This window comes from Papio anubis, chromosome 9, assembly GCF_008728515.1.
Source record: "Papio anubis isolate 15944 chromosome 9, Panubis1.0, whole genome shotgun sequence".
Lineage (NCBI taxonomy): Eukaryota > Metazoa > Chordata > Mammalia > Primates > Cercopithecidae > Papio > Papio anubis.
In genome coordinates this window covers 46,216,257-46,232,550 of record NC_044984.1, presented here as the reverse complement: position 1 = coordinate 46,232,550, position 16,294 = coordinate 46,216,257, and the positions used below count along the sequence as shown (strand labels likewise).

The 16,294-nt window shown below is 48.7% G+C and overlaps 1 protein-coding gene across 5 annotated transcripts in view; it reads left to right on the top strand.

Moving 5' to 3' along the window:
* The first annotated feature begins 14,201 nt into the window (after window positions 1-14,201).
* The window catches only part of GALNT6 (polypeptide N-acetylgalactosaminyltransferase 6), a 41,319-nt gene continuing 39,226 nt past the window's right edge, over window positions 14,202-16,294 (top strand). The window contains exons 1-2 of one of the 5 annotated variants that reach the window (XM_017945879.3): window positions 14,309-14,386; window positions 15,047-15,134. The gene's annotated coding sequence lies outside the window, so the exon portion shown is untranslated. Of the gene's footprint in view, window positions 14,387-14,410; window positions 14,815-14,838; window positions 15,135-16,294 lie in introns of those variants that run through there. The other 4 variants (XM_017945878.3, XM_009180758.4, XM_021922369.2 and 1 more) reach the window with 4 other exon arrangements.

The window sequence follows — 16,294 nt, the reverse complement described above, 5'->3', positions numbered from 1 at the left end:
AAACGGCCATGGGGTCCTGCAGGCATGGTGGCTCATGCTTATAATCCCAGCACTTTGGAAGGCCCAGGTGGGAGGATTGCTTGAGGCCAGGAGTTTGAGACCAGTCTGGGAAACATAGCAAGACCCTGTCTCTACAAAGAAAAGAAAAAGAAAGAAAATGGCCATAGATGAACATAAACGGGGTTTACAGCAGCATTATTTATACATAATGGGGGAGACCCCCACTGGGGAATTTGGGTGCAACCTCTTCAAAGCAAACAGGAGGGACAGGATTAGGCACAGAACATCAACAGGCTTAAGCCTAATGGTGTAATGAAGCAGAGAAATGGTGACCTCCCCAGTGCTCAGAGGGAATGAGGTACAGTATGTCCTGAAGCGCTTGGAATAGGCCAGATACTAACCAGCCTCTTGCCTCTCAATTCTTGGGATCAGCTTCTCTCCCAAGGGGAAACCTTCCAGTTTCCTGGTCTTCCAAGATCTTCAAGACCTGCCTGGAAACTGCATGGTTCAAGGGCCTCTCATAGGATAAAGCCTACAAGGATGGGCCGTCCCTCCCTTCCAATCCCATGTGTTCCCACCTCCTGAGTGTGAGTCACCACCCAACTCCCTTCCTCTGCTCCCTGGAGAGTCAGACCATCATTTCCTAAGCTTTTCTTTCTCTCTGCTTCTTCTCTGCCAGACCTGGGTTTTTATGAACAGACAGCCCTTTTACCTCAAGTCCTGTCACCCTCTTATAGCAGTAACTCAATCCAGTGTATCATATTATTTATTAATCAGATTATTTTGGTTGAAAGTGACAAAAACACACTTAAACAAATTTCAACCAAAACAAGAAAAAAATAAGGAAAGGAAAAAAGAGAGAAAAGAAAAGGGAAGGAAAGAAAGCAGGGAAGGAGGGAGAAAGCAAAGAAAGTGGAAGAAGGGAGAAGTCTAGGGATAAATGACTTCAGGTACAGCAGGATCCAGGAGTCCAAAAGATATCACTGGAGTCCTCTCATTCTTTACCTTTCTCTGCTTCCTCAGCGTTGGCTTCACGGTCAAGTTGACTCTCCTGCCTCATGTAATCGCAAAGAGGATCACGAGCCACCCTAAACATACAGACTTCCCATCCAACGATCCCATCAGTGGTCATGTGGGGGTGGGGGAGAAAAGACAGGGAGAGGAGTTCATCTTTTTTGCTTGCTCTAGGGAATGTCTCAGAGAAGGCTCTGAGTGGCCTGGCTTGGGTAACATGCCTAACCCTAAACCAATCACTGTGGCTACAAGATTACAGATTCACCTGGCTGGTGCTGGGGACTGAGGAGGGCCTCATCTGAATTTCATGGACTAAGAATCAAAGGTAGTTCCCTAAACGATGCTAAAGGAAAAAGCAGGTTCGGCCGGGCGTGGTGGCTCAAGCCTGTAATCCCAGCACTTTGGGAGGCCGAGACAGGCAGATCACGAGGTCAGGAGATCGAGACCATCCTGGCTAACACAGTGAAACCCCGTCTCTACTAAAAAATACAAAAAACTAGCTGGGCGAGGTGGCGGGCGCCTGTAGTCCCAGCTACACGGGAGGCTGAGGCAGGAGAATGGCATAAACCTGGTAGGCGGAGCTTGCAGTGAGCTGAGATCCGGCCACTGCACTCCAGCCTGGGTGACAGAGCGAGACTCCGTCTCAAAAAAAAAAAAAAAAAAAAAAAAGCAGGTTCTTTGTACTCAACTGCCCTGTCCCAATCTCTGCCCTTCCTTGTACATAGTCAAGCTCCCCAGCCTCTCTTGCATTTGGTCAGGAGTCAACTTCCACAGATTGACAATTTTATGCTCAACAGGCAGCCCAGGGTTCCAAATCCATCCAACACCTTCATGTCGCTCCCAATGTCCTATTTGCGTATGCTCTTGTGTTGCAGCAAGCAGCAACAGCGGCTGCACAGTAAGAGTCCTATGATTTGCTCACAAGTCTGACTTCACCCTGAGTGAAGCCTACTTCCCTTGCCTACTCTAAGGCAGAGATCACCGTGCCAGGCCCCAAGCAGAAATGGGAACTCCAGGTCCCTGCAGCCACTGCCACCACCTGTGGTTGTGCAGCTTGTGTGCCTTGTACACACTTAGCTTGTCAAGCAAGCATCCTAATGTATAGCTTTGCATCTGCCCAACAGAAAGGATGCCTTTTAGTTATGCACACAAGGCTCCCTGTGGGCTAGCAACCGCCCTGTCTATGGCAAAGGTACAGATAAGGAATGATTGCCCCAAGGCTGACGTGGGAAGAATCTCAAGGCTTAGACTTTAGACCTGGGTGACATGGCTTGATTAACATAATTAATGCCGGGTGTTAAATAAAACAGGTGTTCTTATTCCTTCTTGGTGCCATGTGACTGGGGTATAAAGGCAGTGAACCTGCAGTTCTGTGCTCCTCCAGTCTGGCAAACATCTTTCTCCCCGCACTGAATGGTAACATTGCCAGACTCTGAGGGGTGCTTCTCTGGGAGTTGACATAAGAGGCCATGGGAAGCAGCAGCCACCCACCCAAATGTACCCTTGTTTCATTTCTATCCTGTGCACTGCTTTCAGCTGCTTTGGAAGTAAACCTAAAATGAAAGAACTTTGAGCAGGATCCAAGTGGCCATTCTTGCCCACCCTCAAACCCAGGCCAAATTTCATGATTCAGCCAAGCTCATCAACAGGCTGTCGTGGCTCCTGCCCAAACTCAGGAAATGAGTAAGTAACGCTTTCTGGTGGAGTAACAGGCACATATCAAGAAACTCACATGTTGGCTCCATGGATCCTTCTGTTCAGGCTTGAGTGGCCACAACTCAGAAGAGTTCAGGTATCCTGGGTCTCCCTGCAGGTAGTGAGGAGTGCCTCTGTGGTTGTTGCTGTTGTTCTTGTTGAACACAGAGCATGTATTATGTTCCGAGCACTGTTTTGAGCAGTATACATCTATTATCTTAAAACAGACTCTATATAATTGTCCTTTTAAAAAAATGAAAACAGGCTAAACAACTTACCCATGACTACACAACTGCCAGCTAACTGGGGGACTTCATGCAGCGATTCTCAGAGTCTCTCCTTTCACTGGGGGGGATTCTGTCAGGGACCCCCAGTACTATACTGAGACATGCCTCTCCCATAGCATCTGGGCGTAAGGGATGATGCTGTAAAGAACAGAATAAGTAACAAGCACCCCCAGAAGACACCCGTCTTTGCCCATCACTGGCAAGGAGAGTGGAATCACCTTACTACACATAGATTAATTGCAAAGGAATCAATAAATGCCTAGGAGTCAACTACTCTGACCACTTTAGCTTTCATTTTTTATTTTTTGAGACAGAGTTTCACTCTTGTACCCCAGGTTGGAGTGCAACAGCACGGTCTCCACTCACTGCAACCTCCACTTCCCAGGTTCAAAAGATTCTCCTGCCTCAGTCTCCCAAGTAGCTGGGATTACAGGTGCACACCACCACGCCCAGGTCATTTTTGTATTTTTAGTAGGAACAGGGTTTCACCATGTTGGCCAGGCTGGTCTCAAACGCCTGACCTCAGGTGATCCACGTGCCTCAGCCTCCCAAACTGTTGGGATTACAGGCATGAGCTGCTGTGCCAGGCCTCACTTTAGCCTTGAAATTTAGCACCTGTGGGTTCATCAGGGTAGCAAATGCCAGGATAGGATAACACATTACAGAGCCCATCGCGGTTTTGAAAGTCCAGTCTCAAGTTCAGCCCAGCAGGGCTTCTTCTCCCTCTTTCTTAAGGCATCCTAGCTTTGCACCCCTTAAATCACTCGATGGTGTTGCAAACCTGGACTGGTTTCCCTTCAACAGTAGCTGAATCCCGGGATATTCCAAGTCTTGATGTTCAGTGAGTGAAGCCAATATCTTTTCAAAGTCTAAGCTCACTCCCTGTTGTAACAATATATGCCTGTCATATCTTACTCTAGTCTTGCAGAACACACGTGTATCAAGGCATCACTTCAGGTCTGCTTCTCCTGGTGGTTAAGATATGAAGGGGCCTGGCACCGTGGCTCATGCCTGTAATTCCAGCACTCTGGGAGGCTGAGGGAGGAGGATCACTTAAGCTCAGACATTTGAGACCAGTCTGGGCAATAAAAGGAGATCCCATCTCTACAAAAAAAAAAAAGAAAAATTAGCTGGGTGTGCTTGCACATGCGTGTAGTCCCAGCTACTCAGGGGGCTGAGGTGGGACGATTGCTTGAGCCTGGGGAAGTTGAGGCTGCAGTGAGGAGTTGATATGGGAGGGGGACAGGGAAGTGCCGGGAAGGGAAGGGCGTGGTCCCTGGCTGGGGCTCCACCGCCAGGCCTGTGCCCATGGACCTAGGTGAGGACAGGCGTTTCTGTTTTCATGCCCAGATGTTGCATTTCCGAAGACCACTGTGGCCCACCACAGCCCTATCCTGTGCCTATAAAAACCCCGAGACCCTAGCGGGCAGAGACACAAGCGGCTGGACGTCGAGAGGACCAGATCAGCGGAGGAATAGAACGCACAGGCAGCTGGACATCGAGAGGAATACACCCGTGGAAGAGCATACCGACATGCACTGGCAGACGCGGGCAGGCCATGGGCCCAGGGAAAGACATAGAGTTTGCCCGGGGCAGTCAGAGGAGAGCCCGGCTGCTGAGCGGCCCAACTCAGGGGAAAACCCTCTCCACTCCATCTCCCTTCTGGCTCCCCTATCTACTGAGAACTACTTGAACTCAATAAAACCTTGCACTCATTCTCCAAGCCCACGTATGATCTGATTTTTCTGGTACACCAAGGCAAGAACCCGGGATACAGAAAACCCTCTGTCCTCGCAATAAGGCAGAGGGTCTAATCCAGTTGGTTAGCACAGCCGCCTTTAGACAGCAAAACTAAAAGAGCAACCATCCTGGCTAACCTGGTGAAACCCCGTCTCTACTAAAAAATACAAAAAACTAGCCGGACGAGGTGGCGGGCGCCTGTAGTTCCAGCTACTGGGGAGGCTGAGGCAGGAGAATGGCGTAAACCCGGGAGGCGGAGCTTGCAGTGAGCTGAGATCCGGCCACTGCACTCCAGCTTGGGCGACAGAGCCAGACTCCGTCTCAAAAAAAAAAAAAACTAAAAGAGCACACAGTAGTACACGCCCACTGGGGCTTCAGGAGCTGTAAACACTAACTGGCAACAGAGCAACACTCATCTCAAACAAACAACAACAAAATACATGTTGGCACTGTCCAAAGGTAGATGCTGCCGTGGGATCGGAACCTGCCCATCTGTATGTTCCATAGAGATTTCAGCAGCCGGGCCCTAAAGAAGTGAGCCGCTCCCTTTGTTGCACTCCCTGTGAGGGGGACAAGGGACTCTTTCCCGTTTCACTGTGACGGTGCCACTGCACTCCAGCCTGGGCAACAGAGTGAGACCCTGTCTCAAAATAAAAATAAAAAATAAAAAGAATTATATATATGTGTATATAAAGGAGTTCATTCACACTCCTCTCAAGTACTGCTGGAAAAAAGTTATGTCATATAAACAAACTAGACAATCTATACCCTTAGTCATCTTTTCCATTGAATGGTTAAAGGGTTCACAGACCCCTGAGGTGTTCTAGGGTATCCCATCAAACTGATATAACTCCATGGGCAACTTTGAGTGTGTTTTGTGTTTTGTGTTTTGTGTTTTTTCCTCACTGACCATGTCACTCCTCCCCAAACAACAGCATCAAATACCACCAACTCCCCGCCTGGCAGTGGGTCCCAACTCTGAGAAAACCTATACACATTACAATTGTACGTGACTATTTTGCACACTACCACATTGGGGAATGTAAAGGTCTTCACTGATAGTGGCTCTTCAAAGAGTTTCTGTAAATTCCTGATTTCAAACAATAAAATCTATTTTAATCTGCCCTCAGCAAACATAACTCACATTCCATTCATGGAGAAAGAAAAGGTTATTCTACTTTAGGGCTTCCTTTGCAGTCTTTCCTCCTGATCTCTGGGTGGTTAGAAATCCTTGAGATCAAAGGCCTTGGGATTTATCTGCAGGTCCAGGTGGAACAAACCCAGGAGCAGGCCAGGGGGCAGTGATTGGCTCTGCGTGGCCTCTGCCCACTCCACCCACCACACCCAGGAGGAGGGACAACTTTGTACCTCCATGCTACCTTTGGACAGTGCCAACATGGTGTTTTCTTTTTTTTTTTTTTTTGAGATGGAGTGTTGCTCTGTCACCAGACTGGAGTGCAATGGCGCGATCTCAGCTCACTGCAACCTCCACCTCCTGGTTCAAGCATTTCCCCTGCCTCAGCCTCCCAAGTAGCTGGGATTATAGACATGCGCCACCATGCCCAACTAATTTTTTGTATTTTAGTAGAGACAGGGTTTCATCTGCCAATGAGTTATTCTATCACCTCTCCTTTACTTACAATCCAAAGCAATATTAATATCAGATATTAAATATAAACATGAAATATTTATTCATGTTTATTAATATTAAATTAAGATTTAATTTAATGAAATTTGTGATTTTTTTCAAATGTCTAAGAAAACAGAAACTTCGAGGCCGGGTGCGGTGGCTCACGCCTGTAATCCCAGCACTTTGGGAGGCCGAGGTGGGCGGATCACAAGGTCAGGAGATCGAGACCATGGTGAAACCCCGTCTCTACTAAAAATACAAAAAATGAGCCGGGCGCAGTGGCGGGCGCCTGTAGTTCCAGCTAATCGGGAGGCTGAGGCAGGAGAATGGCGTGAACCCAGGAGGCGGAGCTTGCAGTGAGCCAGGATCGCGCCACTGCACTCCAGCTTGGGCGACAGAGCGAGACTCCGTCTCAAAAAAAAAAAAAAAAAAAAAAGAAAACAGAAACTTCGGCCAGGTGCAGTGGTTCACGCCTATAATCCAACGCTTTGGGAGGCCGAGGCGGCTGGATCACCTGAGGTCAGGAGTTCAAAACCAGCCTGACCAACATGGTGAAACCCTATCTCTACAAAAATACAAAAATTAGTCGAGTGTGGTTGCGCACACCTGTAATCCCAGCTACTCCAGAGGCTGAGACAGGAGAATCGCTTGAACCTGGGAGGCAGAGGTTGCAGTGAGCCGAGATCACGCCACCACACTCCAGCCTGCGTGACAGAGTGAGACTCCATCTCAAAACAAACAAACAAAGCAAAAAAAAAAAAAAAAGGCGGGGGAAAGAAAACAGAAACTTCTCTGTTTTTAGGGGAAGATAACAGGTTTTGCTTTTAGCTGGAGGACTGTTTGCTCTGCAGAGTTAGTTTATAGCCCCTTTTATTACTTCTCTTTGGGCAAAACAACTGTCAGATTGAAATCCAATTAACTGTTTCAGAAGGTTAAATGTGCATATGTTTCTTTTTTTAAAGAGATATATTAAATAAGAAATCACAATTTTGAACAGAAAAAGTTCTCACAGCAAAATTTTATAAGCATTTGGATGTTTTATTCATTGCAATTATGAAATTCCTCTATTGTGAAAGGCACAGACAGATCTTGGGCACTTGATTGCTTTTAGGGAGATGATCTTGTGTGATTTAAGTAGAAAGTCTATAGTTACAGTTTGACAATCCCATATGTCTCCCAAGAGAGGAAAATGTATTAATTGTATGATATTAGGAGGCTTCGGTTATACAAAAGACTGACCAAGAGTCTCCTAAAATAGACAATATAAAATGCCAAGGAAACATTTTAACAAGAGCTGTAAAGATTAGGAAGACAGAGCGCTAGAAAACTTTTCTGAGGATCATAAACTAGAGACTTGAATAAATGGAGAGACAGACTTGCAGAAAGTAGTGGCTAAGTGCTCAGACTGCAGTTGCAGGGACCTGCTGTGCTTACAAACTTCTCACTTATAAAAATAAGGATACTCGGGCTGGACACAGTTGCTCACGGCTTTAATCCTAGCACTGTGGGAGGCCGAGGTGGGTGGATCACTGGAGCTCGGGAGTTTGAGACCTCCTGGGCTCAACAGATCCTCTCACCTCAGCCTCCTCCTGAGTAGCTGGGACTATAGGCACACACCACCATGCCTGGCTCATTTTTGTATTTTTTATAGGGACAGGGGTCTCACTATGTTGCCCAGGCTGGTCTCGAACTCCTGGACACAAGCAATCTTCACATCTTAACCTCCCAAAGTGCTAGGATTACAGGCATGATCCAACACTGCTAAGTTGTAACACCATTAATTTAAGATACATACCAATTTCAGAAATGTTAAAGATTTTTTTAAATGCATCTTAGAATTGATGAAATACATATGTACATATAAATCACATATGCATAGAAAAAGAGCAGACTATATCATACCAAAATAGCAACATTGATTATCTCTAGGTAACATAATTATGGATAACTTGTCTTCTTTTTTGTGATTTTCTGTGCATCTGAAATTTTGCACATTGAAAATGTGATATTTGGATCATTAGAAAAAATAATATATTCCCCATCCCACCTGACTCTTTCAACCCTTCTCCCTGTCTCTTATTCTCCTCTCTATTCTCTTTGGGTTCTTTGTCCAGGTCCCAATCCAATGCCATGCTGAGCCAAACTGGAGCTTGAGGCAAGAGGGAAAATATAAGCTCCTGGCTTTAAGGCAAGCAAACTAATTAGTCATGTTTTCAAAACTAACTGTTTTGCTTATTTCATTTTGAATTGTGAGATTGCCACGTTTGACAATTTCCCTTGACCAAGTGATGATCTTAAATAAATTATAATTAACTAAGGCTGAAGTAAAATCATAATAAATTCCATTTTGGAATAAATAAAGTATTTAAAGTAATGCTGTGAGTTTTAATACACCTATGCTTCAAGTTTTCAATGTTTTTTCAACTAATTTAATGCTCTAGGAAAAAATAACCATTTTAAAAATACAGAAAAATATGTATGAGGGTAGATATTTTTCTTTTTTCCTTAGGCTTCAATATGACTTAGGAGGAAACTATTCTTTTTTTCTTTTTTTTTTTTTTAATAAAGATGGGATCTCACTGTGTTGCCCAGGCTGGTCATAAACTCCTGCGCTCAAGTGATCCTCTTGTCTCAGCCTCCCAAAGTGCTGGGATTACAGACATGAGCCACCATGCCCAGATGATTCTTTATTTTAAATTTTTGATACTTTGTCCATCACTAATTTTTTGCATTAATTTTGATGTTTTTTAAAATATTGCATTAAAGTATTACTTATCTTGGTTACTGAGTTTTTTGCTGTCCCCTTAAATCTTGCACTCAAGAGAAGTGTCCTCGCTTGCCTTACCCTAGTCCTAGTCCTAGCCCTGCCCCTTCATAGTCCTTTTTACATCAGGCTCCCCTGACAAACTATGGGTGTCTGGATGAGAAAGATGGGATTTACTATCCTTGTATCTCCACACCTGACCTAGCGTAGAGGCTAGCACATGGAGCACTTTAACAGCATTTTACTGAAGGGAGGAATGGAGGAAGGAAAGAAGGAAAACAACTAATGATAATGGCTAACATCCAAATTTCAACTGACTGCTTATTGTGTACCAGACGCTGGGTTAAGCACTTTGCTTATTTAATCTAACAACCCAATCATAAAAATCACATATCCATTTTACAGATGCGAAAACTGAGGCACACAGAAATGGGTGAATTGTATGTAGCGCATGAGTGATTATGGCAGAACTAGGAGCAGCTCTGCTTGGGTTCCCTAAAACTTTTGTTGCTTTGACTGTTTTTCTCCTGAGCATGGGAATGAGATGAGGAGTAACTGTGAATATGGAGGGAAGAAGTAGAGCAGCAGATGTAATTTAGAAGACCAAACTCTCACACGTTCACATGTTATCTCACCTGAACTTCATTAACAACCCTAGGTCTCATTAACTGCACTTTACAGGTAAGAAACACAGAGGGGCCGGGCGCGGTGGCTCAAGCCTGTAATCCCAGCACTTTGGGAGGCCGAGACGGGCGGATCACGAGGTCAGGAGATCGAGACCATCCTGGCGAACACAGTGAAACCCCGTCTCTACTAAAAAATACAAAAAACTAGCCGGGCGAGGCGGCGGGCGCCTGTAGTCCCAGCTACTCCGGAGGCTGAGGCAGGAGAATGGCGTAAACCCAGGGGGCGGAGCTTGCAGTGAGCTGAGATCCGGCCACTGCACTCCAGCCCGGGCGACAGAGCCAGACTCCGTCTAAAAAAAAAAAAAAAAAAAAAAAGAAACACAGAGGTAGGGAGGGAGTGGGAGACTCCCTTGTTTCCCTCAGGGTAGGGGAGAGTGAAATGAGAGGTAATGATAGGAGAGGGAGAGGTTGATCAGCTGGCCTCCCGTCTAACCTCCTTGGCAAGTTCACAGCATCCCCTGCACACTCCCGTAGCTAAGTGGAGCCAGCACCCCCCACTGAAAGGCAGGTCTCCCTCACTCTGCCCCACCCAGAGGTGGGTATCCCCTCACCGGGGACCCTGTGGAAGGAACAGACTAGATAAGGGCCAGGGCTGGTGTCAACGGCCTGGCAGAGCTGCCTTGTCACGCTTCCACTGTTCTGCTCCCCTCCAGGTTTCCAGCCTTACAGGGAGAACCCCCTTGACGCAGGTTCATGTGAAAAGTGAAACTCAGAACACCCAAAACCCGAATCTAAAACAGCCAAGAAATAAATATAAGGTTGTGAGAAAAAAAAAAGAAATTCACAGGACTTCCTGAGAAGGGGTCATCCCGGGTCTTTGCAGCTAAGAGAATCTGGACATGTCCTGCAGAAGCGCTTATGGGAACTTTCAGTCATGAATATGTATGGGACCTTGGACCCAAGGTTTCTGGAGATAGAGACAATGTCTAGAGAGGTCAGAAATGGAGCTTTCACTGTATACATTTTCATAGTGCCTGACTTCTTACCATGTGCATATATAACTTTTTCATTTTTATTTTCCATTTCATTTATATATAACTTTTTCATTTACAGAAACCCATTTTTTATTGTTGTTGTTGTTGTTTTTCCAGAGACAGGGTCCTGCTCTGTTGCCCAGACTGGAATGTAGCGTTGCAATCATAGCTTACCGCAGCCTCTAACTCGTAGGCTCAAGCAATCCTCCCACCTCAGCCTCCAAAGTAACTGGGACCACGGGCACATGCCAACACACCCAGTTAATTTTTTTATTTTCATTTTTTCATAATCATATATGTTTTTTAAACTTTTAGGTTCAGGAGTACATGTCCAGGTTTGTTACATGGGTAAATTGCATGTTACAAAGGTTTGGTGTACAGATTATTTTGTCATCCAGGTAATAAGCTTAGTACCCAATAGGTAGTTTCTTGATCCTCTCCTTCTTCCCACCCTCCACCCTCAAGTGGGCCCCCATGTCTGTTGTATTTTTATTTTTTGTAGAGACAGGGTCTCGCTGTGTCAGGCTGAACTCAAACTCGCGGCTTCAAGCGATCTCCCACCTCAGCCTCCCAAAGTGCTGGGATTACAGGTGTGAGCCACCACCCCCAGCCTAAAAAACCATTTTTCAAAAGTTGCCTGCACCAGCGGAGACTGAGGTTGCAGTCCCTCTTCTGTGGTGGCTCATCTGCAAACCTTCCTGGCATGGTGGAGAGGAAGCCTGCACCGTCCTTCCTGTTAGGAGAGAACAGTGCAGTGCATGACACATTAGGGGTGGGTCACACATCCTGCGAACTACATGCACCTCCAAATTAGGCAGCTAATTATTCTGAGGATTCCAAGTCACGTTTAAAATCAGTGTCAGCTGAAGTAAAATCAGATGAGTAATGCAAACACACATTCTGGAATGCAAAACACACAACGCAGACTGCTGCTACTTCTTGGGAAGCTGGGCCCGGGCCTCTCAGGAGCTCCAGGCTGGGGGTAATGGTCATGACCCTGTCCTGGGAAGGAATAGGGACCATTCACCTCAGGTTAGGTTGGGTCCTGACGAAGGTGCCGGACTCAGGTCAGGATCACACAACCCCTGGGGGTCAGAGGGCAGAGGTGGAGGAAGGACAGAGCAAAGACAGTAGGTCGGACCTGTACAGGGAGTGTTCAGACCCAAGAAGAGAGACATGAGGGGCAGCATCCCACAGTCTTCCACAGGAAGTGCCCTCCTTCTGAGAAAGACAGCTGTCAAGTAAGGCACATGACAAGAATAGAAGCAGCTGGGGCAGTGAGTTGGAATCAGAGTCCAGAGGGTCGACAGAGGTGCTAAGGGATGCTCAAGGAAGCTCTGTAGAAAGTCTCTCTGGAGCTTAAAGCCCACAGCCTGGAATGTGAAAGGAAGGGAGTTGGTGGAAGGCTGCTTAGAGTTAGGGGAGTTGGGCACCATGCCAAGAGTGAGCGGATGCCCCCCTTTCTACTCTGGGGAGAATGTCCATCCTTCACGTCACTCTGATCACGTGTGGCTGGGCAAGTTCTTCTTCTCCACACTCTGCTGGCCTTCTTTCCTGACTCCATCAAAGAACACCTCCCCTTCTGAATAGCTCAACCCTACCTTGGAGTCTCAGGTTAGAAAAAAGATTACTTTCTTCATTCACCTGTTAACACCCAGATGGCTTCCCTGCCTTTCCCAGTGCGTGTCAGAACTGTCTTCTTGCTACGATCTACTCACTCATGCTCCTGCTCCCAGGTCTTAGGGTCTTAGAAATACAAATTCACGGCTGGAGTTGGTGGCTCATGCCTCCAATCCCAGCACTCTGCAAGGCCGAGGCAATAGGATGGCGTGGCCCAGGAGTTTGAAACCAGCCTGGGCAACATGGCGAAACTCCCTCTCTACAAAAAATACAAAAGTTAGCCAGGCATGGTGGCATGCATCTGTGGAGGCTGAAGCAGGAGAACAGCTTGAGTCCGGGAGGTCAAGCCTGCAGTGAGCCATGATAGCTCCACTGCACTCCAGCCTGGGCAGTAGAGCAAGAAAAGAAAAGAAAGAGAAGAAGAGAAAGAGAGAAACAGAGAAAAAGAAGGAAATAAAGAGAAAGAAGGAAAGAGAGAGAGAGAGAGAAAGAGAGAAAGGAGAGACAGGGAGAGTAAGAAAGAAAAGAAAAAAAGTAAAAGAAAAGAAGAAAAGAAAAAAAAAGGAGGGAGGCTGGGCAGCAGACCCTGAGGAAGAAAGAAAAGAGAAAGAGACAAATTTATTTAAATATCAAAACAAAAGAGAAACTGAACTACTGGTAGAAGTTTCCACCATAGAAAGTTTTCAAATTATTGGCTATTTGGAGTCATGTGCCCCCCTTCTCTGTTGCTAAGGCCCCAGAAGATTGCCGCACACGAGGCAGCACCGAAGAGGACCAGTGAGCAGCACGGGCCCTGGCGGGGTAATTCCGAACACCGGCTTAGAAGGCGGGTTTACCAGGATTCTCATTCCAGCCCTGCCACTAATTGTTCAGGGTTCTCATCGAGCATGCACAGGAATCACCCTGAGGGCTTTTAAAAACACAAATCGCTAGGCCTAAGCCGAGTTTTGGAATATTTAGGTCTGGGGTTGGGCCCATTTCTTTTTTTTCTTTTTGAGACGGAATCTCGCTCTGTCTCTAAGTTGGAGTGCAGTGGTGTGATCTCGGCTCACTGCAACCTCCCCCTCCCGGGTTCAAGCGATTCTCCCGCCTCAGCCTCCCGAGTAGCTGGGATTGCAGACGCCCGCCACTACGCCCAGCTAATTTTTTGTATTTTTAGTAGAGACGGGGTTTCACCATGTTGGCCAGGCTGGTCTCGAACTCCTAGCCTTGTGATCCGCCCGCCTCGGCCTCCCAGAGTGCTGGGATTGCAGGCATGAGCCACCGCGCCCGGCCAAAAGTTCTAAAAAGTTGTCAGGTGATTCTGACTGGCGCTGCTGGTGGGGTTGGGGGGGGTCCCGCTTTGAGAAACACCCTCTGCTGTGTGAGGCAGCTGCCTCCCCGGTACATTCGGAATAATCATAGTAGTTATTAAAGTTTGCTGGGGCTGGGATTCACCTGATGCCTGGCACTTGGAGCCCTTGGCACAGTTCATGGCACACGGAATACGAGCTCTTGTTGGATGGAGCGCAAATGAGAAGCAAGCCTGGGGCAGGACCCCGGGGCCCATGGCCGCCTAGCTGCGTTTTCCCCTCCCTGGCAGGCCTCCGGGCTCCGAGCGCTCCGGGCGGGCGCGCAGCACATTCCGGTTCCATGCACGCGCCGCCCGCGGCTCTGCTAATGCCTGTCGTCTTTGGGGTGACTTGGACCCTCCAATCTTTTTCCGTGCTGAAAGCCTGGCCGCAGAGACCGCACCCCCGGGGCGGGCTGAGACGCAGAGAAGCCGGGGCGCTCCTCTGCCCGTCTGCCGGGAGTTCCCGGGCCCTCAGCACGCTGGGGACACGGCGGGAGCCGCTGCACCTGGCCCGGGAGGGGCGGGGCGGGCGCGTTCGGGCAGCTGGGGGAGGTCCCGCACCGGCCCCACCCTCCCGGCCGTCCGGTGGGGAAGCCCGGGAGCGGCTCCGTGGCGCGGCTGCGGCTCTGCCTCGGCGCGACAGGTAAGCGGCAGAAGGAGCCCGCGACCCTCTCCCCGGGAGGGTTCCCCTGATTTCTCTGATTGCTTGGACTTCCCTCCGGCGGAGCTCGCTTCTGCCGAGTCCTCGCTCTCACCTCCTCCTCCGCCAGCCTTCGCCTCTTCCTCTTCCTCCTCACCACCCCCGACAGTAAAATGAAGGGGCTGGGCCAGGCTGGTCCCTCCTGCCTTCGCTCTCTGCTGGTCGCGGTGGCCTCTAGCTCCTCCCTCGGTAGGACCCCCCTCCACCTTGGCGCTTACGAGATGAATGAGGAGCCCAGGCCTCTGGAACTTGGAGGGGTGAGAGGGGGACCAGCCAGAGCCAGGGCTCCACACCCTCTTCCCCTCACCCATCCACGCCCTGCATTCCTTCTGTGCCCCGTCTCCCCAGGTCGGGCCACCCCATGTGCTTTGGTAAGGCAACTCTTCCAGAGAGGTTTCCTCCTGCCCTGCCACGTTGCGCCTGAGCAGAAGGGGACAGCGAGGAGAAGCCTTGCTGGTGGAGATCAGTCTGATCCTTGCTTGGTTGATTCCCTCCCGAGCCTGGGGGCTTTTGGGGGTGGGGAGGGATCTGCCTCCTGCTGCGGGGAAATGGAATCTGTTGGGTGTTCATGACTGACTGTCACCGACTTCCCTATTTCCTCAGTTGTTCAGATTCCCAGGCTGACAAAAAGGAGAAACAGCTTTTACTTGCACTCAGGGCCAATCATCGCAGACCCAGACCTCTGCAGAGGGTAGGATGGGGCTCTTCTGTGTAAGGGGGTGGGGGGGCAGTCAGTTTGCCAGCAAAGCTTACAACAGACCCCTTCTAACAGCCGACAACCCATTGCAGCACTCTCAGAAAGGGTGTTAACTCTATGCTCTGAGCTCGCCCCCAGGCCCACACACAATTTACAGGCACTGGGTGAGGTTCATAGTTCTGGACGCACCAAAGAGCCTCGAGGACTTTTGCTCCTTTTACCAGAGATGTGTGTGCACCACACAGGACCTATTCTCCGCTCCAGACAGATGAGCTGTCTCCCTTCCCATCAAAGGAAAGGTTAAGAAGGATGAGACAGGCAAATTCATGTGGTGACCAAAACCAGGTCAGGTGAGGGGTTCGTAATATGCTTTGGTTCCAGCCATGTGTGGTGGCTCACACCTGTAATCCCAACACTTTGAGAGGCTGAGGCGGGTGGATCACCTGAGGTCAGGAGTTTGTAGACCAGCCTGGCCAACATGGCAAAACCCCATCTCCACAAAAAATACAAAAAGTTAGCCGGGCGTGGTGGCAGGCGCCTGTAATTCCAGCTACTTGGGAGGCTGAGGCAGGAGAATTGCTTGAACCCGGGAAGGGGAGGTTGCAGTGAGTCGAGATCGCCCCATTGCGTTCCAGCCTGGGCAACAAGAGCAAAGAGAGAGAGAGAGAGAGAGAGAGAGAGAGAGAGAGAGAGAGAGAGAGATGCTTTGATTCCAGTTGCCTAGCAGGAGCCAGTAGCATTGCAGGCATTTCCCTAGCTCCAGTTCCTTAATGGTGCCAGGCACTTTAGGAACCCACAGGTAATCAGAGAAAGCTGCTTCCAGGGGCACCAGGGCAGAGAGCAGGACAGGACCCTCAAAAGAAAGAGGGAAGTGTGCAGGAGACTGGGCTGCTCAAGATGACTTCACCTCAGTAATGCTGCCCACAGTCCTACAGTGGGCAGAACAGCTGACTCCTACCCATAGCAGCATGGAAGAGCTCAGGGCAGAGAAGGGGAGGCCCTGATGTGTGTCAGGTGCCCTGTGAGGTCAGAAACATATTAGCCCAAGTTCAGCTGGAAGAAGTGGGGACAGGGAATATGAGCATGAACTTAGTCTATGCAACCATTGCCTGGAACAGACCTCAGGACCAGAAGGAGCAGCTAACCCTAGGGCT